This window comes from Vulpes lagopus, chromosome 21, assembly GCF_018345385.1.
Source record: "Vulpes lagopus strain Blue_001 chromosome 21, ASM1834538v1, whole genome shotgun sequence".
NCBI lineage: Eukaryota > Metazoa > Chordata > Mammalia > Carnivora > Canidae > Vulpes > Vulpes lagopus.
In genome coordinates, this window is record NC_054844.1 from 28180663 (window position 1) to 28187427 (window position 6765).

The 6765-nt window shown below is 44.1% G+C and overlaps 1 pseudogene; it reads right to left on the minus strand.

The window, feature by feature from the left end:
- Positions 1–226: 226 nt before the first annotated feature.
- LOC121480430 lies at positions 227–390 on the minus strand (annotated as a pseudogene).
- Between the last annotated feature and the right edge of the window lie 6375 nt (positions 391–6765).

A 6765-nucleotide genomic window follows, 5' to 3' on the forward strand; every position in this document is an offset into this window, starting at 1 on the left:
AATTTTTAAGCTATACTTTTTGCGTATCTGAGTTTAGGGAGTGAGATTCCCACTCACTACTAATAAACTGATTACATGCAATTTTATATTTACATAATTAATTAATTATTTATATGTGTCTATATAAATGTTACAAAATACTTAGTGTCCCGAAGGCAAAGGAAGGTCTAGGAAAGAGAGGGAGAGGAACTCCCTTGAGATAGCGCCTTCACTAAGAGAAAGCAATTCAAAGGCCTGAGTTCTAATGATCCCAAAGGGATGAGGAATTTGGGGCTGAAGGGTGAGAGAACAGACGTGAAAGCTATTGAAAGTTTGGCAGCCCAATTCAATTAGCAATAATTGCACCTTGGATAAGCCTCATTGGCTACCATACTGCCACTGCGCAAAGCTTAACAGCCCAATTCAAAGCTTGAGAAACACAGGTATGTTGAGAATGCCCCAAAAAGAATTTCTGCAAAGGCCGGGCGGGGGGTTTGTGTGTGCAGATGAGTCTTTTAGAGTAAAAAAGTCAATAACTCGCTGTTGGAAAAGGTTAAGAGAAAGTTCAGGATATAGGTAGACTGCAGATTTTCTCAGTGGAAGTTCCTCATCTGAACCCCTAACACAATTGGAGCGACTTTTCCTGATTCTCACAAGAGTGGTAAGTCTAGAATCTGAGACAGGTGGCCCTCTTCTGACACAACAGGAAGAAGCTGCAGTTGAAGAACCTGATCCAGCAGATCCATAGGGCACTGGGGCTTAATTGTTGAAAAAGGCTCAAAAGCTAGTAAGAGTAATAGAAAACAAACGTTAGAGCCTAACACTTACAAATGGAAATCTCACCTAGTGGAGGTTCAAGCCTCACCGAGCCAAAGTGGTATGATTCTGGACGTGGGAGGAAGCCGTTCTCGACTCTGATATCCTGTGATTCTGTGTTCAGGGCCAGTGTGCTCTCAGCGGTTCATTACAGTGACTACACTCACTCACCTGAGCTGGGGCACCTGGCTGCCATTACTTCAGGATCCCACCACCCCGTTACTATCAGTGAGCCCAGTTCTGGAACAGCATCTCCTACCATCAACCCTGGCCCTCAGAGTTCTGGAGAGGAGCTACAAGAGATATTTGGTGAGGGAAAGGATGAGATTGCTGGTATTTAAGGGTACAAATGTGTAAGGAGTAGTGAAGAGGCCATCGGGATCTAAAGCACAGTATATGAATATAGGTAATAGGACCTAACTAGAATTACAAAATGATATGTCAATATGACAAATACTGCTACAACAGCAATCATATAACAACATATAAGTGCATCAGAGTAACATGCTGTACACCTTAAACTTACACAAGTTACATGTCAAATTTACTCAATAAAAAATAAAAATTTCAAAAATAAGTAAATAATTTTTTAAAACAATTTTATTTACTCATGAGAGAGCCAGAGGGAGAAGCAGGCTCCATGCAGGGAGCCCAACGGAGGATTTGATTCTGGGACTCCAGGATCACACCCTGGGTTGAAGGCAGGCACTAAACTTCTGAGCCACCCAGGGATACTCCTTTTTTTGTTTTGTTGTAAAGGAGTTTCTCAAGCAGCCCTGGTGGCTCAGCGGTTTAGCGCCTGCCTTTGGCTTAGGGCGTGATCCTGGAGACCCAGGATGGAATCCCACGTCGGGCTCCTGCTTCTCCCTCTGCCTGTGTCTCTGCCTCTCTCTCTCTCTCTCATATGAATAAATAAATAAAATTTAAAAACTTTAAAAAGGAGTTTCTCAGTGATGCTGTTACCTTCTTACCAGGCCATGCTTTATCCCAGGGTAAATGGAGCATCCTCTGGACCCCACAGAACACAGTGACTGGATGGTTTTCTAGTCTATATAGTATATGCAATCTAGCAACCCCACTTCTCTGGGGGTGCTAGAACATTATGGTTCCATCTGCCATGGCAGTTCTAGTTCTACCTCACTGAATGTGGGCTAATACTCCACCCACCCCCCGCCCGTTTCTGAGGCAAACTTACAGTATATTAGCGCCATCTCCTGGAGTCCTTGTCAAAGTGTAAATCCTGTACCAGGAGAGCATGCTCTCCTATAAACCAACTCTCCCTCTTCCAAAGTTATATTCTCTGCACCCTCAGGATCCAGTCCCATACATATACTCCCATTTCTTTTTTTTTTTTTAAGATTTTATTTATTTATTTATTCATGAGAGACACAGGGAGAGAGAGAGAGGCACAGACACAGGCAGAGGGAGAGGCAGGTTCCATGCAGGGAGACCGATGTGGGACTCCAGGATCACGGCCTGAGCAGGAGGCGGCGCTAAACCGCTGAGCCACCCCAGGATCAAGAGTCAGACCCTTAATTTACTGAGCTACCCAGACATCCCGATACTAGTCTTTTTTTTTTTTTTTTAAGATTTTATTTATTTATTTGAGAGAGTGCACAAGCAGGCGGAGAGGAGAGGGAGAAGCAGCCTCCCAGGGAGCCTGATGTGGGGCTCAATCCCAGGATTCTGGGATCATCATGTAAGCTGAAGGCAGATGCCCAACCAACTGAGCCACCAGGAGCCACTAGTACCACTAGTACTAGCCCCTGGTACTAGTCTTTAAAGAAGAAGGAGTGCAGGGCATCTGGGTGGCTCAGTTGGTTAAGTGTGGGACTCTTGGTTTCAGCTCAGATCATGATCTAGGGTCATGGGATCCAGCAACATTGTTGGGCTCTGTGCTCAGCAGGGAGTCTGCTTGAGATTCTCTCTTTGCCCCTCCCCCCGGCACCCCACCCCCACTCACAAGTTCTCTTTCTCTCAAATAAATAAATGTTTAAAAAATAGAAGGAGAAAAAAGGAGGAAGGAATGGGTCCTGTCTGCAGGCCCAGAGGGTCCCAGGGAATCTTAGGATCCAAGATTTTGTAGTGCATCGACCCAGATGTCGCCATCCAATTTCTCACTTCTTCCAAACCAGGGCCTTGGCCTGGAAACAGCATTCTGTAGAATGCTGAGAATTCAACATTCTGTAGAACTTTGCTACTTTTATTTCTAAGTCTCCAGCTTTACTGCTCCCAGGCTGCAGGAGCTGGAATCTATTTGTATACAATCAAAGCAGCACTCTGGCTTCACATTTCTCATTATATTGGCGAGTAACCATCCTAGCCTTTCATTGTCCCTCTCCAACACATCGATGGCTCCAAGTAACCATCATCTAACTCCAAAATTCTTAATTTTCCTCTGAACCCCTCAAATCCCTGGGACATTGCACCTTTTGTCTCCCATCAAAAGCCTATCCCAGTTCTCACCCGTACAAGTTTTAACACCTGCCCTGGAACTGCATGTCTGTGTCGTCCCTACTACCAGTAAGGGAAACTATTACATTCAGCTGGGTCCTGAAACAAAATCCCATTTTAGAGACAGGTCCTTAGGATCAGCTGTCACAGGCTGGATTTTTTTCCGGGAAACAGACTCTAAGACACTGAGGTTTCCATGCAGAGGTTATCAGAGAGATCTTGCAGAAATAGCACCTATGAGCAGTAAAGGAAGAAAAACCCAGCAGACAAAAGAGTTAAACTGTAGCAAGGCTCAGGGGAAGTCTCAGCGGATCCCATGCGGAGCTGTGAAGCTGGCATAGCTCTAACAAGATACCCACACTGAGGCAGGGTGGACAAGTCGTTGTCGGCCCTGCCACACAAAGACTTGTCCGCCCATGAACCAATCATCAGATCTGCATGGTCCCAGGGTGGGGTTGGGGGGCAGTGGGCAGGTATCGCATAACCTTGGGTGAAGTGTCTTTCTTTGGCTGAGGACAATTCCAGAAAGCAATCCAGCTGATCAATCATCAGCCAATGACCAATGACCGCACCCCGCCAAACCCTGGAACTGGAGGAGTGAGTACCTCAGTCCTAAAGGGAATCAGCATCCACAACGCTCTGCAACACTGGACATGTCACTTACTTTGCTGAGACTGCTCCCTGGCCTGCACAATAAGAGAATAATACCAACCTCACAAGATAACCAAAAGAGGGCAGCCCGGGGGGCTCAGTGGTTTAGCGACGCCTTCAGCCTAGGGTGTGATCCTGCAGACCCGGGATGGAATCCCATGTCAGGCTCCCTGCATGGTGCCTGCTTCTCCCTCTGCCTGTGTATCCGCCTCTCTCTCTCTCTCTGTGTCTCTCATGAATAATAAAAAAAAAAAAAGATATCCAAAAGAGCAAATGAAAAAAACAAGTGCAAGCAATTTGTAAACTGTTAATAAGGTTATGCTCCTAAACCTGGATTGTGTGGCAATCTCATCAGCATCTTGCTGTTACACCCCACACTCAATTCTCATCACAAGACCAGTTGGAATTTTACTTTTGTGCCAAGATTTATCTTTCAAGTCAATTTTATTCTCTAAAAAGTTGCAGTTATGGTGTTGACATATAGCTAATTTATTACATGTGTCTTTAGATTGTTTTTCACTGTAAATTACTTCCAAAATAGGTCCTATAATAAGAAAAAAATTTATTAGTCTACTATCTGGGTCTCTATAAAGAATAAAATTCAAGAATTTGTAGTTGTTAAAAATTGAAAGCTACTCTTTAAAAACTTACCAGTTTTTAACTTACCCTCTGCCTTTGGCTCAGGGAGTGATCCTGGAGTCCCGGGATTGAATCCCACATCGAGCTCCCTGTGTAGAGCCTGCTTCTCCCTCTGCCTGTGTCTCTGCCTCTCTCTCTCTCTGTCTCTCATGAATAAATAGATAAAAGTAAATAAATAAATAAATAAATAAATAAATAAATAAATAAATAAATAAATAAATAAATAAAATTTCAAAGAAGATTCAGAAACGAACCATTCAATTTTAAATAATTCTCACTAGAGGGAGCTAGTTACAAATAAATACTTTCACACATTGCCTCAATTTCTGAGCTTAAACATATTTCGGACATGTGTATCCTAATTTTAGACATGCATACACTAAATTTGCTCAATGTGAGCATATTTTTAAAATTCAAAGATTATTTCAATTGAAGATAGATTAGACCTTACACAAAATTCTAACTGAACTTAACAGATCTCCTTTTACCTTTTACTTCTTTCCTAACATTTTATTTTATTATTATTTTTTAAAACTTTTATTTATTTGTGAAAGACAGAAGCAGAGACACAGGCAGAGGGAGAAGCAGGCTCCATGCAGGGAGCCCGACGTGGGACTCAATCCCAGTACTCCAGGATCACACCCTGGGCCAAAGGCAGGTGCTAAACTGCTGAGCCACCTGGGGATTCCCTAATCTTTGAATTTTAAAAACATGCTCGCATTGAGCACATTGGGATCCCCTGGATCCTGTTTTGAGATGGTTAACAACAAGGACTTCAGGTCCATGTTAAATGTTTGCTTTGTAGAAAAAGCCAATTGACCCTAGCCTCTAACTCATTATGAAAAGTGGAAAGTACTTGCTAGGGTACAAGTAGACTCTGAAAATGACCAGACATGGCAAAGTGAAACAGGTCCTCCTCACCAACAACTGCCCGTGTTGGCCAAGACTGGTGTCCACACTACAGTGGCAATAATACTGAATTGGGCACAGCATGTGGGAAGCACTACAGAGGATGCACACTGACTATTAAGGATCCAGGTGATTCTGATCTCATTAGAAGCATGCCAGAACAGACCAGTGAAAAGTAAATCTCACAAAACTTTTTAATAAATTGACCAGAGCTTGTTTAAAAAAAAAAAAAAAAAGTTCTCACAATCATCTGTCCACAAGACAGCCAGTGATAGATCCAAGGTCCTCACTCCTGGTTTCATTGCTCTGTCGGGGGCTCCAAGTCCATGACCCAAACCTCTACTAAGAGGGGGTAGGCTGGGGCTCAGAAATACACGGACCACCAGAAGAGGTGGGACTTTTCCCTGGAGACTGCAAAGAAGTTAGACACACTCTCCCGCTTGTGAATGAGGCTAGCCCATCACTCTTTTTTCCATGGTGATTTCTTTGGGACTCATCTCCCTTTGGATTTATATCAAGGACTCAGTGGGGTCAGGACTCAGGGGACATGATACAGGAACTAAGCATGTAAGGGTTGAGCTATTTTGTCGATTTTGCTAGCTTTTCCCTCAGTAGAACAGTAATCTTTCCCAGTCCTAAAACCATGATTCAGCCTTACAGAAAAAGAAGCAAAGCACAGATTAATGCCCTAGGCTGTGGCCTTAATCTCAAGGAGCCCAGTTCCTGTGATTCCCCCCTCGCTCCCCCCCCCTCACTCCCAACCCCACCCCCGCGACTTCACAGGTTGCTACAGTAACTGGCTGCAGTGGATCAAGAAGAAAAGCCCAGAGCAGCAATAAGCCCTGGATGTTCATCATCCAGGATGGCCACTGTGAAGGCCTGAGGGCTCAGCAACTGGGGTCATAGCTGCTTTTCTCCCAGATGATGATAATTATCTGGCTCCTCCTTCCCACCTGTATCTTTCTATCATTTGTGTGCCCTGGACAAATGAAACTGCTGTTTCAGTTACATTTCTGCCTTTGAGTCACAGATCCAAGATATTAGCTGTGGCACAAATTGGCTGATGTCAAAGATTCCTTTTCCTGAATCTTTTACTTTACACAATGTTTGTTTTTTTTTAAATTTTATTTATTTATTCATGAGAGACATACACACAGAGAGAGGCAGAGACACAGGCAGACGTAGAAGCAGGCTGGCTCCGTGCCAGGGAGCCCGACGCGGGACTCGATCCCAGATTCCCAGGACCATACCCCAGACCAAAGGCGGCGCTAAACGGCTTAGCCACCTGGGCTGCCCTGCCCAATATTAAATAGCATA